The sequence below is a fragment of the Dipteris shenzhenensis genome, chromosome 14 (assembly GCF_047967505.1).
Source record: "Dipteris shenzhenensis isolate YYH24624 ecotype China chromosome 14, Dip_SZ_1.0, whole genome shotgun sequence".
In the NCBI taxonomy this organism is placed as follows: domain Eukaryota; kingdom Viridiplantae; phylum Streptophyta; class Polypodiopsida; order Gleicheniales; family Dipteridaceae; genus Dipteris; species Dipteris shenzhenensis.
Window position 1 is genome coordinate 41,778,619 of NC_141609.1, and position 7,232 is coordinate 41,785,850.

Sequence of the window (7,232 nt, forward strand, 5' to 3'; positions counted from 1 at the left end):
ACATTTCCCAACTTTCATAAGTTGATATTTATCTCACCTTACCATACAAAATTTAGATAGGGTACTCCAAACATACTCCTATGAAGATTGTCCATGCATATAGGTGTTTACATGCATGAATGCACACACACACACACATACACACACACACATGAAGATTGTCCATGCATATAGGTGTTTGCGTGCATGAATGCGTGCACACACACACACACACACAAATAAACTTCAAGGATAACTCTTCTACATAAGAATTCTCAACACGTCCAGCATCCATAAGTTGTTATCAACATTTGCAACTAGATGAAGCATTTGATAAACACAAAAGTTGGAGCTTCTGGAGACATTTAAAAATTTTATATACCCGTTTCTAATAACGTGTTTTTTAACATTATTTTGGAAATATGGATATGCACTTGGTAGTAAGATCTCACTTATAACCTTCCTATCTTGAATGCAATCAATGCTTTTGTATTTGTATATGACTAGACATGTAACCTTGTAGCAAACTATGGGCTAGTTAGTGGGGGCAAGCATTTGGGCAAACCACTGAGCTGACAGCTTAGGGTATCGCTTGAGATTATCATTGAAATCCACATATACTATTCCAAAGCGAGAGGTGAAACCTGAGATCCATTCAAAGTTGTCTAACAATGACCATGCAAAGTACCCCTTCACATTTGCTCCATCTTTGATGGCCTTTTGCAAATTTGACAAATAGCTCTTGTAATATTGTAGCCTTATCGTGTCGTTCAATCCCTCTGCAAGTGTTATGTTCCCACGATCATCCATTCCTGCCCCATATTTGCACAATGCCCACATCAATAATTGCTACTTCATAGTATCAGATCAATGCATATAGATAAAAAATAGACTCACCATTCTCTGTTAGGAACATAGTTGGATTACCATAATGCTCCTTAATGTACGTGATTGCCTTGTACATACCCCATGGCACGATGTAAAGCCAAGAGGAATGGGCCTGCACAAACGAGTTTTAATTCATGAGATTTAAGTATTATAGATTGGTGTTGGAAGAAACCGCTTTTGCTAGCCTTGGAAAAGAAAGGTGCCCCTTTCATATGATTAGGATAGGTGGGTGTCAAATTTTTTGAACTAACATGCATAAATTCTATGACTTAAAGGAAACTCAAGGCAAAATCCCAATAATTAAAAATAATTAAGCACTACCCAAGTTAGGATCATGAATGTTGTAGTACTAATATGAACATACCTTAGGTCCGATTGAAACTCCATTTCGTGCAACTACAAGAAGGAGAAGTGCAATATCAATGGAAGCCATCATAATAACATTTTTAACATACCAAACCATAAACCTTGCAAAAGGTGAGAATTCAAAAAATCAAACACCACTCATTACTATAATACCAATAGCCAAACAAACAGAGAGAATTCAAAACATCAAACACCACTTATTAATATAATTTAAAAACTCAAGCACCACTCATTACCATAATACCAATTGCCAACATCCAAATCACAAACATCAATAGTAAATCTTGCAAATGTGCAAAATTCCAAAAACCAAGCACCATTGTAGAAGGCAAGTTATTATAGTGATACTATAATAACAGGCTGTCACCATATGACCCACAACAAATCAAAACCTGTGACGCATTCAATAAAAAATCAACCATTTGAGTATATAAGACATGATCAGCAAAGAAATTGGGCATCAAGGAGAAACATACATGCATATCCAACTTTCCAATCCATCTGGTAGTCGGTTACATTTGATGCTTGAGCAGGCGGTTGAGGGTTAAACATATAGTATGATGTGTATTGGTTGATCCCAACAAAATCCATCGAGCCCTTCACTAATTGAGATTGTTGCTCTGTAAAAACAGGCAACCGTGATCCCACATTCTTTTGCATTGTATTGGGATAGCTCCCATATAGAATTGGCTCGATGAACCTGCAAGCAACCACACTACAAACACTTTTAACATCATCCTACTCTGGGGCATTCACTAGGTAAAAACCCCCTACATGACATGCAATCAACACAAAAGGTTTTAAGTACTTTGTAGGCATGTATAAATTCTGTAACTCCAAGAGAAAATAGAAACCCTTATCTTGAACTCACGTTAGTGAATTACCTGGGAGATCAACCTCTCTATCATTTAACTCCTATCTTACATATTGCTTAGTGAACTCATTTTGTTGAACTCAATTGCTATCTTACACATTGCTTAGTGAACTTCGGGGACTTCCTGTATCATTTAAATTTAACTCACCAGCCTAACGTGAAGTCCCTCGCCCTCTGTGCAGCTGCTTCATCTTCTGCTGAGCTTGTCAGAGGTTCAAACCATACGAAGTCGAGTACAATTCCTATCTGCCCCCTTTGCTTAGGCTTCACAATCAGTGCCACTGTGTTACATAGAGCTCCAATCTCAAAGATTTGAAGATCTCATTGATATTGTCGAGCTATCACTGCTGTAGGTGCAATTACCTGGTATTTCTACTTGTAGATCTTCACTGCAGATGCAATTACCTGGTATTTCTACATGTAGATCTTCACTGCAGATGCAATTACCTGGTATTTCTGCTTGTAGATCTTCACTGCAGATGCGTGGAAGTAGCAGGTTGTGGGCGACGATGTATGGCTCTGTTGCTGAGTTTCCGGCACTGCAATTCCCGAAGGGCGCTGAGCATCTCCCTGGAGCATGGATTCCCTTATCATACCCAAGCACGGCAACTTCCATTGGTTCGTTGAAGGTCATCCAATGCTTCACTCGATCCCCATATGTTTTGAAGCAAAATTCAGCATAGTTCGCAAAATCATCCCTGTATTAAGGTCAGATTTTAAGAGGAACGTCTACAATGCCGTGGGTTATTCATGGACACATCACAGATCTAGCATGCCGATCCAAAGTTTCCAAAGCTATTGCGCTTACACGCTCAAAGGGTCTAACCATCCCCCATATGCCGTTTCAAGTGCTTCGGGCAGATCATAATGATAAAGATTTGCATATGGTTGAATACCTGGTGCCACAAAAAAATAGCGAGCACCGTTATCCCAGAAGAGAGAACCCAATCCCAATCTAGATTCTGCTTAGTGCTCTTCATGTGCAATACCTTTTGCTAACAAGTAATCGATGAGTCTGTTGTAGTATTGCACCCCAAGTTGATTGATCGGACCTTTGCCCTCTGTACGAGCATAAAGTTCTGTTTTGCTAAGCCATACTGTGCTGACTGAATCATAAGCACAAGAAAGCTAAATACTGTGGAAACAGAAACTATTGCTGAACAAATCTAGTGAAGCAGGTATGCCTGGAAAAATGCGGGACCAGGAGATGGAAAAGCGGTACGCGTCCATGTTTAAGCTCACCATGAGGTCAATATCTTCCTGCAAGCTTCCGAAATGGTGTGCAGAAGGTTAGCCACTTTCGAGGGAACAATTAGATATATTACAACATGTGGATTTGGACTAAAGCGAGAATCGCAACCTTGTAGCGGTGATACTCGTCCACTGTAAGATCTGCATTACTGTTATTCGCTATTTTCCCTGCAATTTCAAGGATGCACAGTCTAAATCAAGCAGGGAAAAACCATCACTCAGTAGGCACTCACAAATTACAGAAGGGAAAACCAAAACTCTTAATCTATCAGCGCCATTGCGAAGATTAGACGATTTAGCTGGACCAGGAATGCGAACAAAGGCGTCCCAAATGCTAGGTCCTCGTCCACCTGTCCTCGCTTCTCCTTCCACCTACAGTCGACAAGCCGACTGTTAAAGAGTGCAAGATCGGAACGGAAATTTGGTGTGAGCAACCAGCTTTAAATGATTCTGGAATTCTGGTCGCTGCAACTAATTCCTCGGATCACCTGATAGGCAGATGAAGCCGTTCCGAAGACGAAATCTTCTGGGAAGCTAGCTCGGCTTAAAGGATGATTCAGAAGCTCCTGCTGCTGCGAATCGATTTCGATGGCAAAATGGCTGGGGGTGGACACGATATTAAACAGAACAACAGCAACGATACTGATCAGAAGAAGAACAATGAAAATCTGTGGAGAACCCATTACGGTAGAGAGGATCGTTACTGAAATTTATAATTGCAATGTGGCTGTGGAGCTCAGATTTGTACGACAAATTAGCCAAATTCCACGATTTCACGTCGACGGAATCTGGCCGAAATACCGGCTGCAATCTACTGATGGATTGCATTCACGTTGGAACCTGCCAAACACCTGCAATCTACTTATTGATTTCACGTTACAATCTGGCCCAAAAAGCTGCAAAATCTTGGAGGGCGATCGTTTTCAAGATCGTCATCAGAAAAGCGTCTGGCCGAAGACGACGTGCAATTTTCAATGGTACGAAAAGAGTTGAGTGTTAGCATTTTTGTTTTGCGACGAAAAGATGGTTGTATACATTAAAGGAGTTGCATGTTGTCCTCTGACTCGTCTCGTATGTTAGCATGTCTGATCCTTCAAACCTCGAAATTTGAAGCTGGAGAGTAGCACGACCCATCCAAGACGGGTTACACATCGGCCTCCATCCAGGACGTTGCCGGCCGATAAGATTTTAATATTTTATTTATATATCTCAATATATATTGACTACTCATGAAATAGTGTTATGTCAAAGAGCTCTTCCATGATATAGTGACTATGCATACACATGCACTTGGTTGAGTGAGTTATGGACATGTGAATGTATACATGCACATGCTCAACTATTTGTAGATGTTTATATGTATATATCTATACATATGTGTATGTATACATGAATACACACACACACTCTCCAATGTACAATTGGAAATTAAAATGGTAGCTATATATTAAAATTCTATATATCTAAATATACACTACTCTCTCTCTCTCTATATATATAATATCATGTTTGTATGAGTTTATTCTCTCTCTCTCTCTCTCTCTCTCTCTACATATATATATATATATATATCCATCCATCCATCCATCCATCCATCCATCTATCTATCTATCTATCTATAAAACATGTTTGTATGTCTTTATTCTTCGGACATATATAAGTACTAAATAAAAGAATACATAAAGAAACATGCACACATATACGCATTGCATGTTTAAAAGGAAAAGCTAAAAATGAATGATATAATCTTTCGTCATTAAAGCTGATGGATTAATGCTTTCAAGATATTATAGCACAAATGTTTTAATTCTCCACATCTCGTTGCCTTACAAAATTTTTTGTGATTTAAGGACTTGAGACATCTTACTTAACATCTAATCCAAGTCAAACTCTTTCTCATCTAGCACTAGGAATTCTGATTGCAATGAATTTAAAGCCCAATCCTTTTTCTTTGTGGGGAGCTGCCAAAAGTCATCCATGACTCTCTTGAATGTAGAGTTGGTGGATGCGGTTGATGACCCTTTTACCTCGTGAATCCGCTGGGGTGCAACTCAATATGTAATATGTTACTACCCTCGTCCAAAATCTAGGATATAGGGGGGCAAGGTCCATATATAATATACATGAATTTCCGTTAAAAAATTCAAATATGCAAGGGAAAAATATGAAAATTTCATGTCCCCCCACCCTCAAAATATAAGGTATATACCTTGAAAAATATGCAAGATTTTAAGATTTATACATATTTTTCATAATATGTGAGGCCCAAGGAGGGATCTTTTGGATGAGGGGGGGTAAAACAAAAAATACACTAAAATATAAAAACCCATTTCCTTTAAAATTAATGTAACTTTTTCATGTATTACCCAAATTTCAAGATGTAAAGACATATTTGAAGCTCTTTTAGTGTAAAACACAACCATGTTAATTTGAATACTTTCTACTCATGACAAATTGTTAAATTCATATCATACTCAAGATTTTGATGGGTTTTCTTACTAAAGGGAGTTGGCTCCCTAGGGTGAATCCATCATGATGTGATTCTGCTCATCAACATCATAGGATAGAATGGTCAAAGCTTAAAAGTCAACTTCCGTTGACAATACTTCCACCTCCTGTGGAAGAGTTTCTACAACCTGAACTATCCCTCTCCCTAGCCTCCAAAGTACCTTGAGAGATAAAGATAGAGAAAGAGGCAGGTGGTGTGCCTTTAGCGTGCTCTCTCTGCTTTGTGAATTCTCACAAGAGGTTCACACTTGTGGAAGGGTTTCTACCCACGAGCAACTTATGCTTGCTATTATCCGAGGCCTTTTTCTCCCTCCTAAACCATTGCTTAACATCTTGCACTCCAAAGGTACATTGTCCAAATAAAGCAAAAAAAAAAATCATAAAAAAGATAGAGAAGCATCAACCCAAACATGAAAATGAGAATGGAAAGGAGAAGGAAAGATGAAGGGAGAAGAGGAGGCCTCCTCTTCTCTCCCTTCCTCCTCCCTAAAACTATGAAAAAACTCCTCCCATGAAACTTGCCTATAAAGAAATTTAATGCTACAAAATATTTTGTAATATATATATTGATTTAAGAGGCAAATAAAACAAATTCAGTTGAAAATAATCGAGGATGATTTGTGCTTGCATTGCTCCCACATGGAGTAATAGGAGGAGAGTACCCTCGGCATCCCTTCAAGATCCCCATGACATGTGAGTCACCACCGGAGACTACACATTTTTGTTCCATTTTTGGAGCTATTGCCGGGGAGTTTGAGGTATGCTTTTGCAATGCATAATCCTTCTTCCATTAACCACCCATTGCTCATTGTTTCTAGCTTAACTAGGATCTTTAATAAGGGAGTATAGGTGAAGGGTGAGTGGATATTGAGTGTGGAAAAGAAGAAGTTGTCTTTTTCATTTTTTCAAGCATTTTGATTGATTAGAGCTTGTTTTTTCTTGTTTTTTGGGTGTTGAATGTGAGATCTTTGAGGATATAGGTGATTTGCATAAAGTCAAAAAATTTGGTTTGAGCCTTGATGGTAAGGTAGGCCAATGGTATAGCGCTCTAAGTGTGGAAGAATAGATCAACTGGGGAACGCTTAGAGAAGCATTTATAGTGGAGTTTGCCCCACTGGTCCTAGGTGGAGCCCTATCAACCAACTGTAGGAGGTAAAGCAGAAGGACAATGAGACATTACAGGAATATATTGTGAGGATCAAACACTTAAACTCCATTGCAAGCCTCACAAAAGGATGAGCAATGAACGATTCTTACCATGCTTCCTCATTGGACTAAGGGATGACAAACTTCATGACCGTATTTTTACCCTGAACCCCACATCATTCGAGTTGTGCAGTAGGGTTGCTGTTCTCTTAGGTGACAA

At 39.0% G+C, this 7,232-nt stretch overlaps 1 pseudogene across 1 annotated transcript; it reads right to left on the reverse strand.

The window, feature by feature from the left end:
- Positions 1 to 366: 366 nt before the first annotated feature.
- Positions 367 to 4,235, reverse strand: LOC147894638 (beta-glucosidase 43-like; annotated as a pseudogene). Its single transcript, XR_015542072.1, has 12 exons — positions 3,847 to 4,235; positions 3,664 to 3,730; positions 3,468 to 3,526; positions 3,292 to 3,367; positions 3,097 to 3,168; positions 2,916 to 3,003; positions 2,555 to 2,805; positions 2,256 to 2,371; positions 1,710 to 1,933; positions 1,232 to 1,263; positions 877 to 979; positions 367 to 791 (listed from the first exon to the last, which is right to left on the reverse strand). The product of XR_015542072.1 is annotated as a beta-glucosidase 43-like (transcript).
- Between the last annotated feature and the right edge of the window lie 2,997 nt (positions 4,236 to 7,232).